Genomic DNA, 22,789 nt, shown 5'->3' with positions numbered 1-22,789 from the left:
ATTGAGTACCTAATAAAGTGGCTGGTGAGTGTAGAGTAAAGGAAGGTAACATTATTCAGTTTGTTTGTATCCACACAGAATTGAAATATCAGTTTTTGGCATAGTTGCTCTTTACAGAGCCAGTTACAATATTTAAGATTAACATGGTAGGAGACCAATATTATATAGATGTGCTTCTTGTGCTACTTGCGTTGTGCTGCCCTCTGTGAGCACAGATCATCGTTGCCAAAGAAGCAATCATCCAGAGGTTTCTTATATCTCTTTGGCACAGGTCGCTCCATGAGAGAATTTAGTTCTGCCATCCCAAATATGGACTTTCACTCTTCTTTCTGCATTTAACAGGGAAAATGAAGGTCCTTTACAGCAGTCAAAGTCTGGAACTCAGGTTTATAGATCATGCACACATAGAGACTCTAAGGCTTCATTCACACGGCCGTAAAAATTTTACTGATGTTTTTACACATATGTTTTCTAGGAGAAAAGTTCCTGTGTATGATCAGTAAAATACTTGTGCATAAATGCAGATAAACATGTAAAGAAGCATGTGCATATATAACTTGTTATTATGATCATTTATTTTATGTTTTGATTTAATTTACGCACATACAAATGCGCACACATAAGCATGTAAAGCATATCAATCTCATTTTCTTAAACGTAGATTTTTGGATTCTGTCTTACAGATCTGAACGCAGCTCATGTTTACGCACCTATGAGAATGGCTCCATTGAAAACAATGTGGGTGTGTTCAGATCTGTAACTTGTATGTGCAGATTTTTACTACCCTATGAATGAAGCCTTAAGGCTTCATTCACACGGCTGTAAAAATTTTACTGATGTTATTACACATATGTTTTCCAGTAGAAAAATTCCTGTGTAATGATCAGTAAAACACTTGCGTATAGATGGGTATAAATGTGTAAAGATGCGTACTCATACATAGCTTGTTTTTATTTTCCCCTTTGTTTAGATTTAATGTACTCAAATACAAATGTATATACATCGCATGTTTTTAGATACAGATTTTTGTATTCTATGTTTCGGATTTGAAAGCAGCTCATGTTTTTGCACCTATGTGAATGGCTCCATTGGAAGCAAGTTCAGATCCATAATTAAAAAATATTTGTATGTGCGTATTTTAAGTCCGGGTGAATGAAGCCTAAGCCGGCCATAGATGGTTCGAATTTTGGCTGGTTCAGTAGGGACAAGCAGAGATTTGAACCACCTATGGGCAGGCTGATTGTACCCAATTTGATTGTTGTATGACTTGGGTCCAACCAGCCTGTCAGATTTTTCATGCGATTATTGCCTGTAGCAATAATCTGTGCTTAGCAATGGACATGAGTACTCAGCAGGGGCGGACTGACAACTCATGGGGCCCCCGGACAATAGGAGATCATGGGGCCCCTTTGACCTTGCCCAAACTCAAAAAAGCCTATGAAAAAGGTACCAGGGGCATCTCATGGGGCCCAATACTGACCCCAGGCCCTTGGGTAGTGCCCGAGTTTCCAAATGGTCAGTCCGCCCCTGGTATGCAGACTACAATAACATTGTGGGTCCCAGATATTATGCAGAGCAGATGTCAATTATTTAGCATATATCCCACCAGTAGCAGTCTGGTGAAAAGGAGGAGATTTGTATACCACGGGTAAAAAGAAGGTGCAGTAACAAACATTGGGGGAGATTTACTAAAAGTTTTGCACTCAGAATCTTGTTGAAGCTGTGCATAGTAAACACTCATCTTTTAACGTCAGCTTGTTCAATTAAGCTTTGACAAAAAAAAACTGGAAGCTGATTGGATACTAAGCAGATATGCACCAGATTCTGTGTGCTCCAGTCATATTAAATCTCCCCCATTGTTTCTAAGTCATGATCTACTGAAGATGCTGTCTGTTGCACCAAAAATGTTGTCTGCCCAAAATGTCCCACTGACTGAATGCTATGAATTTCTTTTTGTTCAAAAGCTTGACATGTCACCAAACCTGTCTGTAGATTTAGTCATCACCTTGTCCCTGAAACACTTCACATTACATTCACAGAGACAAGATGATTGATGTGGTTGAAGTCCACTTGGGCACACAGGCTGTCTTCACCTTAAGCTGGCCATACACCAGGAGAATTCCAATTCACAATTTTAGTTATCAAAACATTTGTTTGATTTTCTAATGGTTATGGGGCCAAATCAGCATTTGTTTTTCATTGTAGTTACGATAAAAATTGAATGAGCAGGTGGAAATTTTTTCTCAAATGTACAAAATTCTAACTGTGAATGGAAAAAATGTAGCACTACCCCTTTAGTTGCTGAAGTTTTGGGTCCCGCTATAGTCCTTTACAGCCAGGCAACACACATTTTTCCACAGACTTGCATTCCAGAGACAGTAAACAGTCCTTGAGCTGTTTTTGTTTTTAGTTTTATTAGGGGTGTTGAACTTGGATGGAGCAAGGGGTGTATGGGGTGCCCAAGGAACAGTAAACTGAGAACAACTTCCTGGCAACTGTATACAAGTCAATAATACATAAGTCAAGTGAGCATTTCCAAAATTAGAGCAGCTAGCATAAGGATAAAACCCCTAGATCCTTTAAACCGTATGTAACAAGAATGCAGCGCTAAAAAATCAGTTAAATATAAAGTGATAAGTGGTACATTCAAGCACCAATGATGAGCGCCATAAAGTGACAACAGTGTATCGTCTTATTTAAGATGAATAATGTGACATAAACGTAAACTATAAACGTATGATATAACGTAAATGCAAGTCCAAAGATAATCGTGCTGAAATAAATATCACATAAGTGTATCAATAATCCAGTGTCTAGGGATACAGGTCATTCTCATTGGTAATGCATGGATAATAAGGTGTTCGTGACTTCCATGGTAAGGAAAATGAGGTATGCTTGCACTCACCGGACGCACAATAATATTGCACATGTATGTATTAACCAGAAGGGCACTGGTGCTCATTTAGGAACTGGTAGGAATGAGTCCCTCCACTGGTACTCAACACACCCGGGGAAGGACTCCAGACCTCTCGGTAGGACCCTTACAGCATGCAGGAACTGCTCCTTGGTGTCACTTACACCAGGCATCAAAATGTATCAGCAACGGTAGGTATCCACCTTGAGTAGCTCAGAGAAGAAGCCTCCAAACAAAAAGCTGATATAGTGTAGTAAATTTATTGAGCCAGTAGTGATGTGCTGACAGTAAGTCAGCTATTGCAGCATCAGTAAAAAATATACACATGTGCATTCATGAATGGACAAAATATGGCCGCCAGCATAGCATGTGGCCTCAGCAGTGAGTGATGTCAGCGTGGCAGACTCCTCACTGACGCGTTTCGTGCGAAGGCACGCTATCAAAGGGAACTTTGATCCCTTTGACAACGTGCCTTCGCACGAAACGCGTCAGAGAGGAGCCTGCCGCGCTGACGTCACTCACTGCCGAGGCCACATGCTAGGCTGGCGGCCATCTTTTGTCCATTCATGTATATTTTTTCCTGATGCTGCAATAGCTGACTTGCTGTGAGCACAAGTATGCACTCATAGTAAGCAGCTTGCTATGGGGGCACACAGAGAAGAGGAGAAGCCTGGCGCACCAGCAGGTGAGCCCAAAAGAAGTTTTGGGGCTGTTATGTGCAAAAGCATTGCACAGAACACTTAATATAACAAATTTGGCTTTGCAATCACTTGAACTGTTTAGAAAACAGTCATCTTCTTGGGATTTGATGCACATTTGTTAAGTGGATATTTTTGGATAGAGCAGCGAGCAGTTAGAATCTCTGTCATGTTTTAATTGCTGTGCCCTAGCTGGCCAGGATTTCACACAAAATTATATCAAGTGCCAATAGCTCTCTTAAAGAGACACATAAAGCAATAAAAACACATTTGTATTAGAATAGAGTGGCAAATCTATACGCTTTATGTGATCCCATTGGAAAGATTTTCCCTCTCTTGGAAACAAAGCAATGGGGAAATCTTCCCTATGGAGCCCCAGATAGCAGTTAATACCTAAAATGGGTTCTAACGCTTCACACTCCATACAAAACAAAAAAAAAATGGTTGTCATGGAATTCCACTTTAACTGTTTCAATAACGTTTTTTGGCAAAGATCCTCTTATCCATTAAATATTATGGCACCTTTTAATATTCTCTGGTTTTGATTTTTTTTTTTCAACATCCCTTATAATAAAATAATCATCCCATAGAATGTCCTACTGTAGCAGTACAGAATAGAAAGTACGTTTTCATGGCCAGCTGCTTTCTTTGTACCTGGTTAGCACGCTCTTAGTGGTTAAACTGTAACAAAAGATAGGCATAGTGAGATGTGGGGGGGCCTTTGTCCTTGGAATTGTTTCAACATTGCTAAATATTTTTGGAGAAAAGTATGCTGGAAGATTGGCACAGCTACAAAATGATACATTTGCAGATGCCTCTCGAAATAAAGTTGCCAATATACTGAGGTTCTATTCATACCTTGGCATATGCATATCACTTTTTATGATGTGTGTAAGGGTCCTTTTACATGGGTGTTCTGTTTTTTTCATCACTTCAGTCACGTTTTTTCAAAGAAAACAGTTTACATCCATTTTTCATCAGTTTACATCTGTCATTTGTTTTACTTCCGTTTTCATCCATTTTTCATCCGTTTACATCCATTTACATCTATTTGTCATCCGATTTTGTCCGTTTACATCCATTTTTCATCCGTTTATATCCGTTTTTCATTCATTTCATTTTTTTTATGGAAGAAAAATATGGTTTTCTTCTGTTCAAAAAAACAGATGTTAACTGATACGGACATTAATGGATGTAAACGGATGATCATCCGTTTACATCTGCTAGCCCATGGAAATACATGGGGATCTGTTTTTCATCTGTAGATGGACAGATGAAAAATGGACATACGGAATGCCCATGTGAAAGATGCCTTAGGGTGAGCACGCTAGAATGAACAGTATATGTGCATTGCTATTTATTCTGAATTACACTCCAATGCACATATATAATGTAAAGGAAATATACCTTCCCTTCAGCACATCACAGATGTGAATGCATTGTGAATCGTAGTGTACTGTGTTGCCCCAATATAGTGTAGTCCAGCTGTTCCATTCATAGAATAAATGCATGATCTATGAATGGAGGGGGCAGACCTTTCAATCATTCGTCCATCCTCCATTCATAGATCCTGTTTCATTCATAATAGCTATAGTACGGCTTCTATGAATAGAGCAGCTGGGGAGAAAGGGTGGGCATAATCAGACACTCTTGATGAAAGCCTGTGACAGCACTTTAGCTCTATTAACCCTTGCGTAGATGAGGTGTGAAGGATGGAGGAAAATTTCACAGAAGGGGCATCAGCACAAGGGGCACATCGTGCAATACCAACTGTCCATTGTGCTGATTTTTGTGTTTTTTTAACTTGCACTTAGGCCTTAACACCTGACTGGAAACACATACTGCTTTAGGAGATCCAGCATCCCACAGCTTTCTTCTACTTTCAGCATTAAAAAAGTTTGACAGGGGTGCTAACTCTTCATCACACTGTTGAAAGCCTTGTACACATGATGAGAAAACCAGACAAATGATTGTCCTTTTTTTTTGCATGATAGTCTCATATCTAAAATGAAGAGGTTACTAAAGATATGAAAATTCTCGTAAGACAGAATACAACTTTGGAATTGATGTAATTTATTGTAATGTATTCTTTCATTTCCGAGGATCTTGGTCAGTCGATTTTTTTACAGACGCATATTGTGCTGATTAAATGAAAATTATTTGTTCTGTTATCGCACAAGAAAAATTTTCATGCTTGTCCCTGTAGGATATTTTCACAGGAACTGTTGTGATCGGCTCTCGAAAGCTTTGTACTAATGATCAGATTATCGGGCGATCATTCCAAAAGCAGTATTTTTCACCCATTTTTCTTATCGTGTGTACTAGGCTTTAAGGGAAAAAAAGAAAAGTTTGTGCCTTAGATACATTAATGAATAACAAGTAATATGGTGTTAGTATGGTTTTATTTTTTTAACTACAGTAGTTGTTTATGTCAGATTCATATTGGAGAGCCAGACTATTGCTCTCACACAGAGTCCAGCGGTCCGGCTCTCCAGCATTCTGCTGTCACAGGGCAGCTTATAATACAGTATTGAGCATAAAAACATAGTAAAAAAGTAATAATGCCACATTCTCTACTTTTTGTGCAGCCTGGCAGTATAAAATATAAAATAAGACTTCAATTGGGCTTTCAGGAACTGACCTGATTGTTCAGAAATGACCCTTAGGCAGTCCATTGCACATTGCTATTTGGTTAATGTTCGGAAATCTCTGCATCCTCCATTAGTAGTAGGGGGAACTGGGTTAGAGCATTCCATTCTACTTTATTAACACAGATATTTACAAAGTTGGCTGAAAAAGCCCAACCCACCACATCCCTGCCAACTTTTGTGACCCGCCAGCATAACCATTCATGCTCCATACAAGGGAAGATTGTTCCAAGGTTGCAAGAAAAGTTCATGGCTGTTGAAAGTCTTCACCAATGCATTTCCTTCTGGGATGATCAAAGCAAAGTGCTGCATGTTTTCACCTTGTGATAAATTGTTGAGTTTAGTAATGTTATGAATTTGTCTTTTTTCCTTTGTCCTGTATTCTGTGTCATGTTACAAGCATGTCATGTCACCAAACCAGTTTGTATCTTGTGTCATTTTTCAAAGCTGTGTGATCATTAACAGAACTGGAGCTAAACAGATTGTTAGTTTGGGCGATTGTTACCTCTCTTGAGCAGTGAATTGTTAGGAAAATGGCACACTGTGAAATGGGTGTATGTACACTTTAGTGTCTATTTACAGTAAATATAGCTTTAGGCATTAGATCATCTGAAACAGGGGACTATAGTGTATGTTTAGTGAGCGCACACTATAGGTTAATATTGTAAAAGTCATCTGAAAGTAATTTTTACTGTAACTTTTAAATTTTTCTGTGTTTTCTATACTATATTTTATGTTTGTAGTTCAAATTTCTCTCTAGTGGCTAAACTGTATATTAGTCATGCACTCAGCATCAGTGCTGCATTTCTGCTAATCCACAGTATAAATGGGTATGTTACACTATATTGCCAAAAGTATTGGGACACCCCTCCAAATCATTGGATTCAGATGTTCCAATCACCTCCATGGCCACAGGTGTATAAAATCATCACCTAGGCATGCAGACTGCTTCTACAAACACTTGTGAAAGAATTGGTCGCTCTCAGGAGCTCAATGAATTCAAGCATATTACCATGATAGGTTGACACCTGTGCAATAAGTCCATCTGTGAAATCTCCTTGCTACTAATTATTCCACAGTCAACTGTTAGTGGTAATATAACAAAGTGGAAGCAACTGGGAACAACAAAAATGACAGAGCACAGAAGTCACCAACTGTCTGCAAAGTCATTAACTAAAGACCTCCAAACTTCATATGGCTTTCAGTTTTGCACAACAACAGTGTGTAGAGAGCTTCATGGAATGGGTTTCCATGGCCGAGCAGCTGCATCCAAACCTTATATCACCAAGTGCAATGCAAAGCATCGGATGCAGTGGTGTAAAGCATGCCGCCACTAGACAATAGGGCAGTTGAGAAGTGTTCTCTGGAGTGTCGAATCACACTTCTCTGTCTGGCAATTAGATGGATGTATCTGGGTTTGGTGGTTGCCAGGAGAATAGTACTTGACTGCATTGTGCCAAGTTAAGTAAAGTTTGGTGGAGGGAGGATTATGGTGTGCGGTTGTTTATCAGGGGTTGGGCTTGGCCCCTTAGTTCAAGTAAAGGGAATTCTTAAGGCATCAGCATACCAAGACATTTTGGACAACTTCATGCTCCCAACTTTGTGGGAACAGTTTTGGAATGGCTCCTTCCTGTTCCAACATGACTGCGCACCAGTGCACAAAGCAAGGTCCATAAAGACATGGATGAGCGAGTTTGGGGTGGAGAAACTTGACTGACCTGCACAGAGTCCTGACCTCAACCTGATAAAACACCTTTGGGATGAATTAGAGTGGATACTGCGAGCCAGGCTTTCTCATCCGACATCAGTGCCTGACCTCACAAATGCACTTCTGGAAGAATGGTCAAAATGTCCCATAGACATACTCCTAACCCTTGTGGACAGCCTTCCCAGAAGAGTTGAAGCTGTTATAGCTGCAAAGGGCGGGGCCAACTCAATACTAAATCCTACGAACTAAGACTGGGATGCCATTAAACTTCATGTGTGTATAAAGGCAGACATCCCAATACTTTTGGCAATATAGTGTATTTCCAATTACCTAGGTTAGACTGACAGAGAAAATTTGGCCATATACTGTTCAAATTTCCCTATTGAAACAGACAAAATTCCCTCTGTGGGTGGTCCTATTGGCCCTCTCCCATGCAATATCCTTTGAAAAATCGAATTGACCAGGAGTAAGATTTTCATTCAAACAGTGACTACATCCAACCACCTATCATGCTAATCAAAGAATGGCTGCAGCTCCTGTTTGGATATTCTGATCAGAATTTTCCGAATGCAATAGCTTTAATTGGGAGTTTGGTCCATCTGTGCTGAATATTGTGGATGGAGTAATCTATTAGATTTTTTTCATTTAGCCCATAGGCTGAATGACAAAAGATTAAGGCTATATGGATTACATTACTGTGCATCACTTCAAAGAAGATGTTCAGCCGATATTCTGTATACAATGAGTAAGCATTTATGCACACACCTGCAACAAAAATACAGCATTTTTATCACTAAAGTTTACTTTAGTGCAATTTATTGGAGCTGCTTGCATCCTAGGAATAGAAAAACACTAGGCAGCTTTATTGGGGAACCATCTACATCCTTGCAATGGAAGTATTCTAGGTGGCTTAGTTGAAAATCCATCTGCATCTTAGCAATGGAAGGACAATAGATGGCTTAGTTGAGAAATCTTCTACATCCTAGCAATGGGAGAATGCTAGGTGACTTGTTTTGTAAGTGGTCTGCTTCCTAGACAGCTTTATTGAGAAACCATGTACGGATGCCTGCATCCTAGGAATAGAAGAATGCTAGGCAGCTTCATTGAGCAACCATCTACGTCCTAGCAATGGAAAAATTATAAGTGGCTTAGTTGAGAAGATATCTGCATCCTAGCAATAAGGGATACTAGGTGGGTTTATTTAGAAAACCATTTTTGTCCTAGCAATGGGATGATACTAGGAAGCTTTACTGGAAAGCCATCTGAATTCTAGCAGAAGAAACTAGGCAGCCTTGGTAAGCAGCTGACTGCATCTTAGCAACGGTAGGACACAAAGCAACTTCATTTAGAATCTGTCTGTGTCCTAGCAATGGAAGGTTGCTAGGAGGCTTCATTATGACGTCACCCATGTCCTAGAAATGAAAGGATGCCCGGCAGCTTCACAGGGAATCCATCTGAGTTCTAGCAGTCAAAAGACAATAGGCAGCTTTGGTGAGAAGCAGGGGCGGACTGACCATTTGGAAACACGGGCACTGCCTGAGGGCCCGGGGTCAGTAGGGGGCCCCATGAGATGCCTCTGGTACCTTTTTCATAGGCTTTTTTGAGTTTGGGCAAGGATACAGGGGCCCCATGATCCCCTATTGCCCGGGGGCCCCATGAGTTGTCAGTCCGCCCCTGGTGAGGAGCTTCCTGCATCTTAGCAACAGAAAGACTCTAGGCAATTTAATTGAGAAGCCACCTGCTTCCTAGCAAAGGAAGGATGCTACTAAGTAACTGCATTTGGAAGTTGTCTGAATCCTAGCAATGGAAGGATGCAAAGCAGCTTCACTGGGAAGCCTTCTGCATCTTAGCAGCTGTAGAATGCTAGGCAGCTCCAGTGAGAAGCTGCCTGCCTCCTAGCAATGGAAGGATTGTACATCGACAGATGTTAGTAACATTATTTATATTAAGATAACCAGATTCAAATAGATATGTCTATACAGAACTTTAAAAAAATAATAGTGTGCTTTTGCATCTATGGTCATCTTTAAATCAGAGCACATACCCATAGCTAAGCATTGTTACAAGCGATTAAGATTATCAGTATTTTTTTTCTTAAAGCAGATCTCTGCAGGAGAGAGGCCTTACAAATCATGCAGTGGGTGTGTTTGGAAATAGCTCTACAGAAATGCCCGCAGCGATAAAAGAAGAAAAGAATTAGCGAAGGGCAGGCATGACTAGGCCCAGAGTGGGAAGGAAGACGTGTGAGGGTTAATGATTGTTTAGAGTTGGTAAAGGATAGCTGGGGGATCTGGTTGGTAGAGGAGAGTGTAGGTGGGGTCTCCTGCACTTTAGGGTGGGGTGTTCTGGGGAGGGGCGTCAGTTGGGAGCTGGACGTGGGAGAGAGAGCTTCCCTCCCGCCCGCCCTGTTTGGTGAATGTTGTGTTCCTCCTGGGGGGGGGGGGTTATTTTGGTTCCTGGGTGGTGGTTGGTCTTTGGAGGCGGTTCTCATCTTGGAGGTACAAAATTGTGTGGGACCCATCGTTGGTATGGTGTGCCCGGGAACATTCCCAGTTAACCGAGGTTTAACTGGAAGGTGGTGGTGCTGCACTGCGGACGGTATGGTTGTCTCCGAGCTGGTTGGTTGCGGCTGGAGGCCTAGTGGAATATGGTTGTCCACAGGTGCATTTCGTTTTGGGGGTGCCTTCAAAGACCAACAACAACTCTTTATGTTTTCTGTTATAAGGAATGGTTGATGTGTTTAAACTTGATTTGTTAATAAAAGGCCGTGCTGGCCATTTTACTCCAAAATTGGTGTTGTGTTTTCTGTAAGTATAGTAAGTAAAGGGGATTGGTATGGAAGGGTAAAGGGTAACGGTGGTGTAGTGGGGTCTGGATGAATCTATCTTGGGTGCACTAGTCATGCATCAAATTCAGGGATTCTCAGGTTACAAGGGGATCCAAGAAAGTGAATAAAGCAATATCCTCTCCAAAAAAACTGAAAGACTTTTTGAATCAAAAACTGAAAGACTAAGCAGATTCTCTGTGATCCTTGTAAGCATCTTTAACCACTTGCCTACCAGGCACTTATACCCCCTTCCTTACCAGGCCAATTTTCAGCTTTCAGCGCTGTCGCACTTTGATTGACAATTGCGCAGTCATGCAACATTGTACCCATATGAAATTTTGATCATTTTTTTCTCACAAATAGAGCTTTCTTTTGGTGGTATTTAATCGCCACTGGGTGCTTTACTTTTTGCGCTATAAATTAAAAAAAGTGCAAAAAATTTGAAAAAAAAAAAAGTTTATTTGTTTCTTTTATAAAATTTTTCAAACAGGTATTTTTTCTCCTTCACTGATTTGCGTTGATGAGGCGGCACTGATGGGCACTGATAGGCGGCACTGATGGGCACTGATAGGCAGCACTAAAGGGCACTGATAGGCTGTACTAATGAGGTGGCACGGATAGGCGGCACTGATAGACAGCACTAATTAGGGGTCACGGATAGGCGGCACTGATATGCAGCACTGATAGGCGGCACTGATAGGTGACACTGATGATGGGTACTGATAGACGGCACTGACTGGCATCACTTCTGGGCACTGACTGGCGGCACTGACTGGCACAACCCCTGGGCACTGACTGGTGGCACTGACTGGCAGCACTGCTGGGCTGCACTGGTGGGTGGCACTGGTGGGCAGCACTGGTGGGTGGGCACAGGTGGGTGGCACTGGTGGGCACAGGTGGGTGGCACTGGTGGGTGGGCACAGGTTGGTGGCACTGCTGGGCACATGTAGGTGGCACTTCTGGGCACAGGTAGGTGGCACTGCAGAGTGGCACAGGTGGGGGCACTGCTGGGCACAGGTGGGGGCACTGCTGGGCACAGGTGGGGGCACTGCTGGGAACGGGTGGGCGGGGCTAGTGGGCGCACTGCTGGGCGGAACTTGCGGGTGTCACTGCTGGGCACCGATCATCAGGGCACTGATCATCAGTGCCCTGATGATCGGTGCCGATCCCCGCTCTGACAACTGCCGGTTCTCGGCAGTACTTTCCTCACGATCTGACAGCGTGAGGAAAGTGCAGCCGAGAACCGGCACTTGCATTTCCCTGTGATCAGCGTGTCATTGGACACCGCTGATCACGTGGTAAAAGGCCGGTGGGATCGGCCTTTCACCACATCACGTGATCAGCTGTGTCCGTAGGGCACAGCGATCACGGAGATCGCCGGGTGCGCGCCCCCTGGGGCGCGCAGGAGAGCGCGTTCTGGGAGGACGTCATATGACGTCCACTCAGAACTGGCCAGCCGCGGTGAAGTTAAGAGACCCAGGCACTGGGAAAAAATATTTTATCTAAACATTTCATACAACAGAAGAAGTGTTATACTTACACAGGAGCCTGTGTCCTCTACCTACCTCTTTTGTCTGTCTCAGAGCTACCAAATTTTTAACATTCATCACTTTCAGGAGTTTCGGATGGCCATGTTCTGTGCCGCACATTGGGGTTCCATCACCCAACTCCTACATCATTAAAGAACACAACAGAAATAGAGGAGTATGGAGACACGGCATGCAGCAGGAGACACAGCCATCCAATATTTCTGGAAATGTCAAAGATTCTAGTAAAGGCTGCAGTGCTATATTGGAGCAAAGGTAGGAGAGGTTATAACCTTTCTTCTATCACAGAAACTTTCAGATGGAATTTCGCGACTGATAGGGTCACTTTAAAGTGTTTTCTTTTTAAATATTATAATTGTAGAGGTTTACTCTACCTTATCCCTTTCTCTTGAGTTGGGTTATTGAATAGGTTCATTGACTTTTCTGCAGTGCAGTGGCCTTTGGATAATACAGTTGTGTATTACGGCACAGTAGATTCCTTTTATTAATGAAAACGACTCATTCAGCTGCACAGGCTCTCACACTTTGCATACAGATGGCATTATCACAGAAATCTTAGTCATTTTTGAGTAATGCAAACAAGCTGAATGAGTGTGCTGCCATGGATCTGAGTCATTCTCCCAACATCTCCAGTTCAAAGCTCCTTCAAGGTTTAGGGGAACTCCTAGTCAGTCTAACAAAAAGAGACTTTCAACCTTATAGGGTACTGAGCATTCTGCTTTTCTGTGTAATGGGCCAGAAATCACGGAATAGAGAATGTGAAGAAGAATGTTATATAATCTCTGCAAGATTATTCATTCAGACACTGGAAACTGGACGGAACAATGCTCACTTTTATACACAGCATAATTATTGGTGAGGTCTGACCTAAAGTAGCCATACCTGCTGTTAAAGTGTTTGTAGAGCACAAACGTTTTGTTTAGTTTTGGATGAAGAAGGAAGAATTAGAACCCCTGCAAAATGTTCATTACTATCTGAGTCCCTGTTAGGTATATTCACCCTTTCAATTTGCCCTGTGGATCTTTTTCACCAAGACAGTAAATACTGGAAAATCCAGAATTTAAAGTAGAACTCTAGGAATGAGACTATTTTAACTTACTTGGCCAGCTTGGCTCACACTAATTAACCAGATGCCATCTCGCCAATAGTAAAGCTGTAATTCACCATGGTAGCCCAGGCTGCATACAGTAGGTAATGTCCTGGTGTCCTCCTCCGGCAGGAGCTCAAGCAAACTCCCCTTTGTCCACTAAACATAGCATCGCTCGCTCCCATACCTCCACCACTCAGGTGAAGGTTAACTCAGGTGTAGGCTGCCAATCACAATGCATTGTATTTTGCAAAGAGGCACCGGGTATTGTAATATACTAGGATACCTTGCCTGTATGGGCCATTATATTCATAAGGTGGACTATGCCTTTAAAGCTGTAGAACAAGGTAGAGAATAAAGCTGGCTATAGATGGATTAAAATTCAGCCTGTTCAGCAGGGATCAGCCTCATTTCAATCCATCCATTGTCATTCTAAGGATCAACTCCACCCTAACAGGACTGTGGTAAGTTTTCACCTGATCAGCACACACAGTCAATTGGCTACAATGTGGATCAGTGTATTCTGACAGTGGAAGAGTCCCACTGGCAGGATACAATAGCACAGTGGGTAGGACTTCCCCATCTGCCTTGTAGGTGTGGATGGGGTAATCCATTCAGATTTTTTGATCAGTCCACTTGTTTAAAGATATCACCAGCTTAAAGGCATCCTTAAAGTGGTTGTAAACTTTTACATACTGTATACCGAGTGAAGTGGCTGGCCTAAGATGATACACAGGGATGAAACAAATCCTCCTACTTAACCTTTACCTGTTTAGTTGCAGTCTTCTCTTCTCTATATCCATTCAAAGTTCAGACTTTATAAAGCTTGTCTGAGCTTTCAGAAAACTAGGGGCGGAAAACTGAAATAACACACTGCAGGGCTCAGTGAGTGGTGAGAGCTCTGAGAGCTGATTAGAGGGAATGGACATGTCTTCCCCTTTACACGGTGCAGAGGAAGAGGGCTGAGGCTATTAATCACAGGTTGTGTGCTGGAACTCTATATATCTATGGGCTTCAGTCACCTCCCAGCTATGCATGCACCCATAATCTGAGTATTCTGGGGAAAAAAATCATTAACCAGAATAGATTTTCTTAGGAGATCATTATTATTGCTGATATAAGTTCAGGGATGCAGGCACAAGGCATACTGTAAACATGCACACTTGGCTGGCATTCAGAACATAAAGAATGTCCAGCAATCTGAAATTTTAACCACCTTATATCTATTGGTATGTTGGTATGCAACGTTTACCTGCAGTGAGCTGTATATTTAGGCATAGGTTCATCCAAGGACCATTCATGCCTTACTGTGACCCTGTAGTACAAGAACATCCTCTCTAGAAAACACTCAATGTGTGACAGGGTCAGATCATTACTTTCATGGCATAGCCATTAGCTCAGTTAGGAATTTGCATGCCACAGTTATCAGGTTCAGGCATCAGAAGCTCCCATGTCGCCCTGTCCTTTGTCCAACAAGACCAGTCTGACAAGCCTTGTCCCTTGGGGGGGCTGAAAAGTTATATGTGCACCATATTTTGGACAACTTTTATATATTCTTCTGACAGAGTAGAGATAAGCCAGTGTTGGCGTCTGCATTCTCCCAGTAGAAGATGGGCAGTGCAAAGAAAGACAAAAATAAAACTTTTAACATCATTAGAAAAAATCAGCCTGAAAAAAAAGTACTAACAATGAAACTGACAAAATTGTGCAAGAGATACTTCTTGTTTCTGATTTTTATAGATGTTGTTTTTCTATTTTTTAACCTCAAAATTCCATGTGACTCATTTCCACTAAATTGACTATATATGCAATATTGAGTTTTCTCTGCATAAGCTATATTACCATTGTAAACATTTCAGAGTGAAACGTCTATATTTTATTGTATAGCTGTCATGAAAGACATATAAGGGCTGCCACTACTGTCCTCCTTCTGAAAATGCTATTTACTGGCTGTTTTATTAATTCTCAGGTATGGCCGTTTTTACATAGTTATACTGATCCAATCCATTTCTGGCATTTTTTGTTTACATTCAACAATTAGTATTTTTCGCTAGAAAATTTATCAGAACCCCCAAACATTACATGTTTTTAGGGCATAGTTCCTAGAGAATAAATTGGTGGGTGCTGTAATTTTTAATGTCACGTGGTATTTACGCAGGGGTTTTTCAAATGCAACTTTTTGGAAAATATAAACTTTTTTGAATTTTAATGAAAAAAAAACACAATACATTACCCAATTTATGGTAACATACAAAAGATGATGTTACACCAAGTAAATAGATACGCTTTAATATTTTGCATGCTCATGCAACAGTAACAATCAACAAAAATGTTACTACCCACAGGCAAGGCTTTAAAAACCCTTACAGTGTATCACTTTAGATTTACAGTGGAGGTCTGGTACTAGAATTACTGTCATTGATTCTGCTATGCAGAGCCATACAAAGCAGCATGCTGGAGCTGACAGGGGAGCAGGGGCGGACTGACAACTCATGGGGCCCCCGGGCAATAGGGGATCATGGGGCCCCTGTGTCCTTGCCCAAACTCAAAAAAGCCTATGAAAAAGGTACCAGGGGCATCTCATGGGGCCCCCTACTGACCCCGGGCCCTCGGGCAGTGCCCGAGTTTCCAAATGGTCAGTCCGCCCCTGCAGGGGAGAGATCTGTATTGTTTACATACAGACCTTTCCGCTGTCAGTGATACTCGTCGATCACCGGGTGCTGGTGGGGAATCTCCTGCTGGGACCTGGTGATCGACAGCTGTAGCCGCCAATGTACTGGATAAAAAGAAAACAAACAGAGGGTGCACCGGCCTAGTGCATTACCTTACAAAAACATTTATTGAAATAATAAAAATAGGTAGCATACTCACAAATGACATAAATATAAAAGGCACATCATAAAGAACAGCACTGTCCAATCCACACTACATGTCCATCCGCAATGGGAACCCTGGACTTCCAACAGGCTAACACATTTCAAGGACTTGCCTCTTCCTCAGAGCCCTTTTACGGTAATGCACTGACCGCTGCGCCCTCTGTTTGTTTTCTTTATATCCAGTGCATTTGGACTACCCCGGTCCATTGAGGGCAGCAAGGAGTGCACATACCAGGACATCCGGGATGTAGCCATAGCCCAAGTTGAGTCCATCCCCAACCGCAGGAGTAATTTTTCGGATCCGCCAATGTAGCATACCCAGAAATACAAAATCACATATATATTCATGATTTTGCACAGCCCTGCCATCCTGTAGCAGTAGTTCTGCTATAGGGTGGTCAGGATGCTGTTAAAGTACACGTAAACCCTAACAATGAACCTCTAGTGATTGTAAAGCATAGTTTTTTTTTCAAATTAAAATAACAAACATGTTACTTACCTGGTTTGTGCAATGGTTTTGCATAGAGCAGCCCCGATCTTCCTCTTCTGGGGTCTCCCGCCAATGCTCCAGGCTCCTCATCTCCTCTCTGTGCCCCCATAGGAAGCGGCTTGTTATAGTGACACACGTGTGGCTCGCTTCCGAGCCATGCTGCCTGTGTACATTAACACAGACATGTGGCTCAGCCTTGCCAGCTCCCCCCTCGCACCATTTGATTGGCAGCAGGATCTCTGACAAACTCAGGTAAGTGGGGGTTTTTTGTTGGGGGGGGGGTAATAGTTGGTGGGGTGTTTTTTACCTTAATACAGGTAATGCATTAGGATGAAAAAAAAACACCCTGTCTTTACAACCACTTTTTCTTTTTTTTTTGCTTTTTGGACTGTTAATTATACCAAACTGTTATATGGGTTCTATAAGTTCAAAGCGGTAACTGTTGATCCTGACGGAAATCTTGTGTTGATAACCTCCTATGTTCTCTGTTCTTGCTGACTGTTATGAGTTAGCGTTGTTCCAAGTTCTCTTCTCATCAATACCCCTCACCCTATGTTATAGAGATGAGCAGAGGTGGAGGTGTTTTGTAGTTCTAGCACACTTGCTGTACTATGGTGACAACGCTGCTTCTTCAAAGAAACAGTGCAGCAACTGAACATTGTTGCCTTAGGACAGGAAGTTTGCTACTGGAAGGATTAAAAGGTTAAAATAAACAAAAAAAAAGACTAAAAATTGAAAGCTAATGCAGACACCACATCTAAGGACCAATAATTACATAGCATTATTATTATACAGGATTTATACAGTGCAAACAGTTTATGCAGCACTTTACAACATAAGAGCAGACAGTTAAATTACAATATAAATTAGTACAGGAGGGATCAGAGGGTCCTGCTCATTATAAATACAATATGTTACATTTTTGTTCTTGGAAAGTATATAGAATAAATATATATTACATCCATTTCCAGGTGGAATTTATGTGAGGCCTCCCTAATATCCAGTAACGGACCCTTGTTCTATACCAGGGTCTCTCAACTCGGGTTCCTCCAGAGGTTGTTAGGGGTTTCTTGAGCAATGAGCAATTTCTGCCTCAAGTTCCCACTGACACCACTGATCTTTTTTTTAATTCAAATTCTTTATTTATACAAATAAAGTAGCCAACAAAGCAGTGCAGGACAACACAGCAGCAACATTTTAGATAAGGTTAATGATCATGCAATAAGAGGACAGACAATGTATGTACACAGAACACAAAGTGCAAAAGTACAAAATGAATGTCATATAACAGATGCCAGAAAGAACAGTGTCTTCAAATGTGAAGAGGTCCATTTAATGAAAAGAACAAACCTAGGGGTGGGGAGAATATCCTATGCATCAGCTATGTGCCGCAGGTCATTGGAATTAGAGCACCCCTAAAGGGAGAGTGATAATCAGAGATGTCACCAAACTACCATACTGCCAGTTACCAGACACAGTACATGCTCAGTTGGATACCCAGTTTTCAGGGAAGGAGAAGAGAAACTTGGAAGAACAAGAAGAGTACAGAAAAGGGCGTAGAGAAGGAAAGAAAAAGAGATAAAAAAAGGGGGGTAGCAATAGGAGGGGGAGTGCTATGCATGGGTGCGTGTGTTAAAATGAAGGGCAGAAAGAGGTCAATCACTAGAAGAAGTTTACAGTAGGGCCTTGCCCTCATCAGAGTAGGACTAAATCTTCCAACTTGTTGCTGTCCTCAACCTTGTTGAGTCACAATGAGATGCAAGGGAGGTTTGGATCCTTCCATCGTAGAGTGATGTAGGCTTTGGCAGCATTAAACAAGTGATGGAGGACCAATTTCTTGTAGGTCTTAACAGGATGTTAGAGCAATGGAAGAGGAAGAAGGAAAAATTGTATGAGACCGGGAAATCCGTGAATTGTCGACTGAGTCTTCAAACCTCTTTCCAGTAATGGCCAAATTTCGGGCAAGACCAAGAGTTGTACAATAGCATCCCCCATTCCTCTTCCCAATGGCCAAAAGTGTAAGGAGCTTTCTTCTCACTAACCATCACACTAATGTATCACACGTTGTATCACTAATGTATCACTCGGTTCCCCGAGACAAGAAAGTTATTTCATAGGTTCCTCTGTGTTGAAAAGATTGAGAGAGGTTGCTCTATACATGTATAACAATCAAAACTTTTCCAAAGTCATTATCTATATAATGATAAGATTACACCATATTGTATAGTAGTAGAGCATATCTGTGCTGATAATCATGACTCTGTTCAATGTATTAACAAGATAATAACAGCCTATTGAATGTCCCAACAAACACGCTGCTTTGTCACACAATGAAAAGTCTTTGCATTTGTTGTGCTCATAGTAATCTTTCCTAAGGTAGAATTGTGTGGAAATTAATAGACAATCAGCTCGCAGTGTATGTTGAATGAGTCAGTAGGTCTTTGGCAAGGCGCACACAGCCAGTACATGAGGAAAGCCATTCATTATGGCAGAGAAAAGAGTGATTCAACTACACAGAGTTATTGGTCAAAGGCTTCGGCTGTCTTCACAAAGTTACTCCAGGACAATGACATCTCTACACACAATGTCCTCACAGGGAGCCTGCTGTTAGAAGTTCATATGAGTGCAAGACAAAAGGACATGAATAGAAACATTCCGAATACGGTAAACCCAAGTCTTGCTGAGGAAATGCTAATGTTCAGCTCAGTGGGTACTGATTTATTATTGGAAATTTTTATCTTTGAGGGAAACGGTTTAGGATTAATTTTCCTTTGCTTAAGCATTTTTACATTTATATATTTTTAAACTAATGTATGAGCCACTGTACATCTCTGTGCTGCTTATATATAATTTTTGCTTTAAAATAAATACACAAAATAAAGTTGATCTAAATGCAATTACTAAAATTTCATATAAGCACTAGCATTTTAATGTCATTTCAAAAGTTTATTTTTTTTATCTGAAATCTTACAAAAATCAAATAATAAGTGTATTCTATGCCCTCCCTAACTATACCCACTATGATAGCTGTTGTAGTAATAGCACTGAAGATATTAAAGTAGCTCTAAAGGCAGAACATTTGGATAGGGTAAGTCAGGGCTATAACTCATTTCAGCTTGTTTTTTTGCCATGTGTGTCCCATTGGGGAGATTTCCCTCCCCAGGGAAAACAGGAAGAGAGAGGAAATCCCTCCAAAATAATGGAATCCCTGGTTGTCGCCAAGGCCACCAGAACTAGAGTCCCCATTATAATATTTCCCCTTTATTCCTATTCTGGGGACAACTCTAAATTTGGGATTTCTTTTACTTCCAATGATAATTGTAAACAGGATAAGCAGTGAGGGTGAATCTCCCTAATGAGGACACAGACCATAATAAAAACCTGACAGGGGTTCTAATGCTTCTCCACACTACCCAAAACTAGAAAAAAAAAGTTTTGCCTTTAGTCATACTTTAATTAAGTATTGTGTTTGCAATTACGCATTACCCAGACATCCCACACAATATAAATAACTACAATAACTAATATAAAATAATTAAATAGCGAATAATATATATAAAAATGAATTCATTTTGTGCTATTTAAATGTTATTTATTCATTTAATTTATTTTTTAGTTATGTTTATTGTATTTATTTATTTTATTTCATATTAGTTATATTTATTGTATTTATTTATATTATTTAAAATGGAGTTCCACTCAAAAGCGGAAGCTCTGCTTTTTTGCCTCCCCCCCCCTTCATTGCCATATTTGGCACCTTTTGGGGGGGAGTGGATACCTGTTTTTGACAAGTACCCGCTCCCACTTCCGGCTCAGTTTGCCACGGCGAAGTGAGCTGGACGTTCAGCCCCCTCCTCCCTCCCGCAGGCTCCTGGGAACTTTCACAGGTCCCAGAAGACTGCCGGACCAATTAGGAGGCACAGTGCGACTCACGCATGCGCAGTGGACACCAGGCTGTGAAGATGCAAGCTGTCACAGCCTAGTGACCACAGTTGAGATGCTAGCGCTGTGAATGAGAGGAGGAGAGAAGGGACAGCAAGGGAAAGAACATCACTGGACCCTGGTACAGGTAAGTGTGTGTTTATTAAAAGTCAGCAGCTACAGTTTTTGTAGCTGCTGACTTTTAGTAAACACAAAAATGGCTGGAAATCCGCTTTGAGGTTTATGGTTTCTGGGTAGCAAAGTAATTCCATGCACAATACCTTATTGAAATAAACCCTGGTGGCTCAGCCATGAGGTTCCTTTCAGGCATTCCCTGTTAAAAGGTAACAACTGTCCCTAAGTTGTGCTCCTACATTGTCACCCTGTCACATGGAGACTAAAAACAGCCAGTTGTAAAAATGGTGAAAAAAGTATTTTATGAGAAAAAAGGCAATTGGTTATGATACAGAGAGATTTAGCAAATTAAACGTCACCCAGATACAGGGGCGGACTGACCATTTGGAAACTCGGGCACTGCCCGAGGGCCCGGGGTCAGTAGGGGGCCCCTTGAGATGCCCCTGGTACCTTTTTCATAGGCTTTTTTGAGTTTGAGCAAGAACACAGGGGCCCCATGATCCCCTATTGCCCAGGGGCCCCATGAGTTGTCAGTCCGCCCCTGCCCAGATAGAGTTTAGCTTTACTAGTTCAAGTTGTACAGATGACACAGGATTTACAGAGCATAATGGCATTTCTAAACAGAGAGGACAGCAGGAGCTCTCTTTTGATTGCATGTATTTTGTGAAAGGCAGATGCCAGCCTGTAGCATGAGGAGTCCCCTTTCAACTAGTTCTCCCAGTTTTAGTGGTGCAGCCTCCTGTTGTTCATATAAGGTAGGAGCAAGGTAATTAAGGGAGATGAGGTCAAAGTGTGGGGGTCAATAGGAGAGTGGGAGAACTGAACAAGGCAAAATGTGGACCATGGAGCTCCCACTTGCTTTCCTTTACCACCTTTTGGAAAAATTCTGCATATCATTGACTGTCCATTCATGTAATAAACTATGCAAAAAACCCCCCAAAAAGTAAATGTTTTTTTCTGAAAGTGTCTATGTGATTTATTTGGTGAAGCTATCAGCACAGGTAGGCCAAGCTTGACTTGGCGGGTGTCTATACAGTAGGATAATGCTTAAGGCCACATACACATGTAAAGTTTTTTTTTTCAACCCAGTGGACTGAACGAAAAAAACTGAGAGACTGCTGTACCAACACAAGCATTGCTGGTGTGGCAATCTCCCCCTCTGTGCTTTTGTGTTCTGAAATGGGAACTGACACCATCACCCCCCCACCATTGCTTGCCAGCACTGATCAGATGCTGGATTTCCAGCAGGTTCCTTCAACCAAAGCCGGTTATTAGACCAGCTTCTTTTGGAAAGACAGCTGTACAAACTATCCAAATGTCGTCCGGGTTCTGTTGAATTGGCCTATATTTTGGTTGATAGTCAACCCGTGTGTACCCAGCCTAAGGCTAGCTACACATAAAACCAATGTTAGTGCGGCGATCTCCCCCACTGTGCTTTTGTGTTCTGACAGGGTGACTCCCCTCCCCACCAGAACAAACTGATCAGCACTGGCAACTATTGGCTGCCAGCAGCGTTGAATGCTGGTTTGATCTGCCATCACTGAAAACTTTAACTACGGGTCTCAGTGCAGGAACCAGCTTAACAATCTAAAGTAAAAGGGCATTACAAGGCGGCTGGCAGAAGGGTTAGAATATGAATATGTCCTGGTTGCTGTTGAACTCCCCCCCACAACATTATATGAGCGAGCACTGGCATCACCATTCCACTCTCCTCACCTCGAGAGACTTTAATTTTGTAACATGTTGCTTTGCACATATAAATCATATAATATTTGTTTGAAATGTTGAACTGGAGAAAAATGCATACATTTTGTGTCTCAGGGGAGAATCCCCTAATAACATTGCCTAACCATCTATCCACCAAACAGTTCATTGACATCCAGATAGTATTTTGGTAGAACTACATGGGCCAATACAGTAAATCTAACTATTAATTTC

At 41.7% G+C, this 22,789-nt stretch overlaps 1 protein-coding gene across 2 annotated transcripts in view; it reads left to right on the top strand.

The window, feature by feature from the left end:
• The window catches only part of AXL (AXL receptor tyrosine kinase), a 128,487-nt gene that overhangs the window by 7,423 nt on the left and 98,275 nt on the right, over positions 1-22,789 (top strand). The gene's annotated exons all lie outside the window — the stretch shown is intronic.

The sequence above is a fragment of the Staurois parvus genome, unplaced genomic scaffold, assembly GCF_062004578.1.
Source record: "Staurois parvus isolate SC_StPar_1 unplaced genomic scaffold, SC_StPar_1.0 ptg000340l, whole genome shotgun sequence".
NCBI classification, from domain to species: domain Eukaryota; kingdom Metazoa; phylum Chordata; class Amphibia; order Anura; family Ranidae; genus Staurois; species Staurois parvus.
This window is presented reverse-complemented; position numbering and strand designations above follow the sequence as displayed.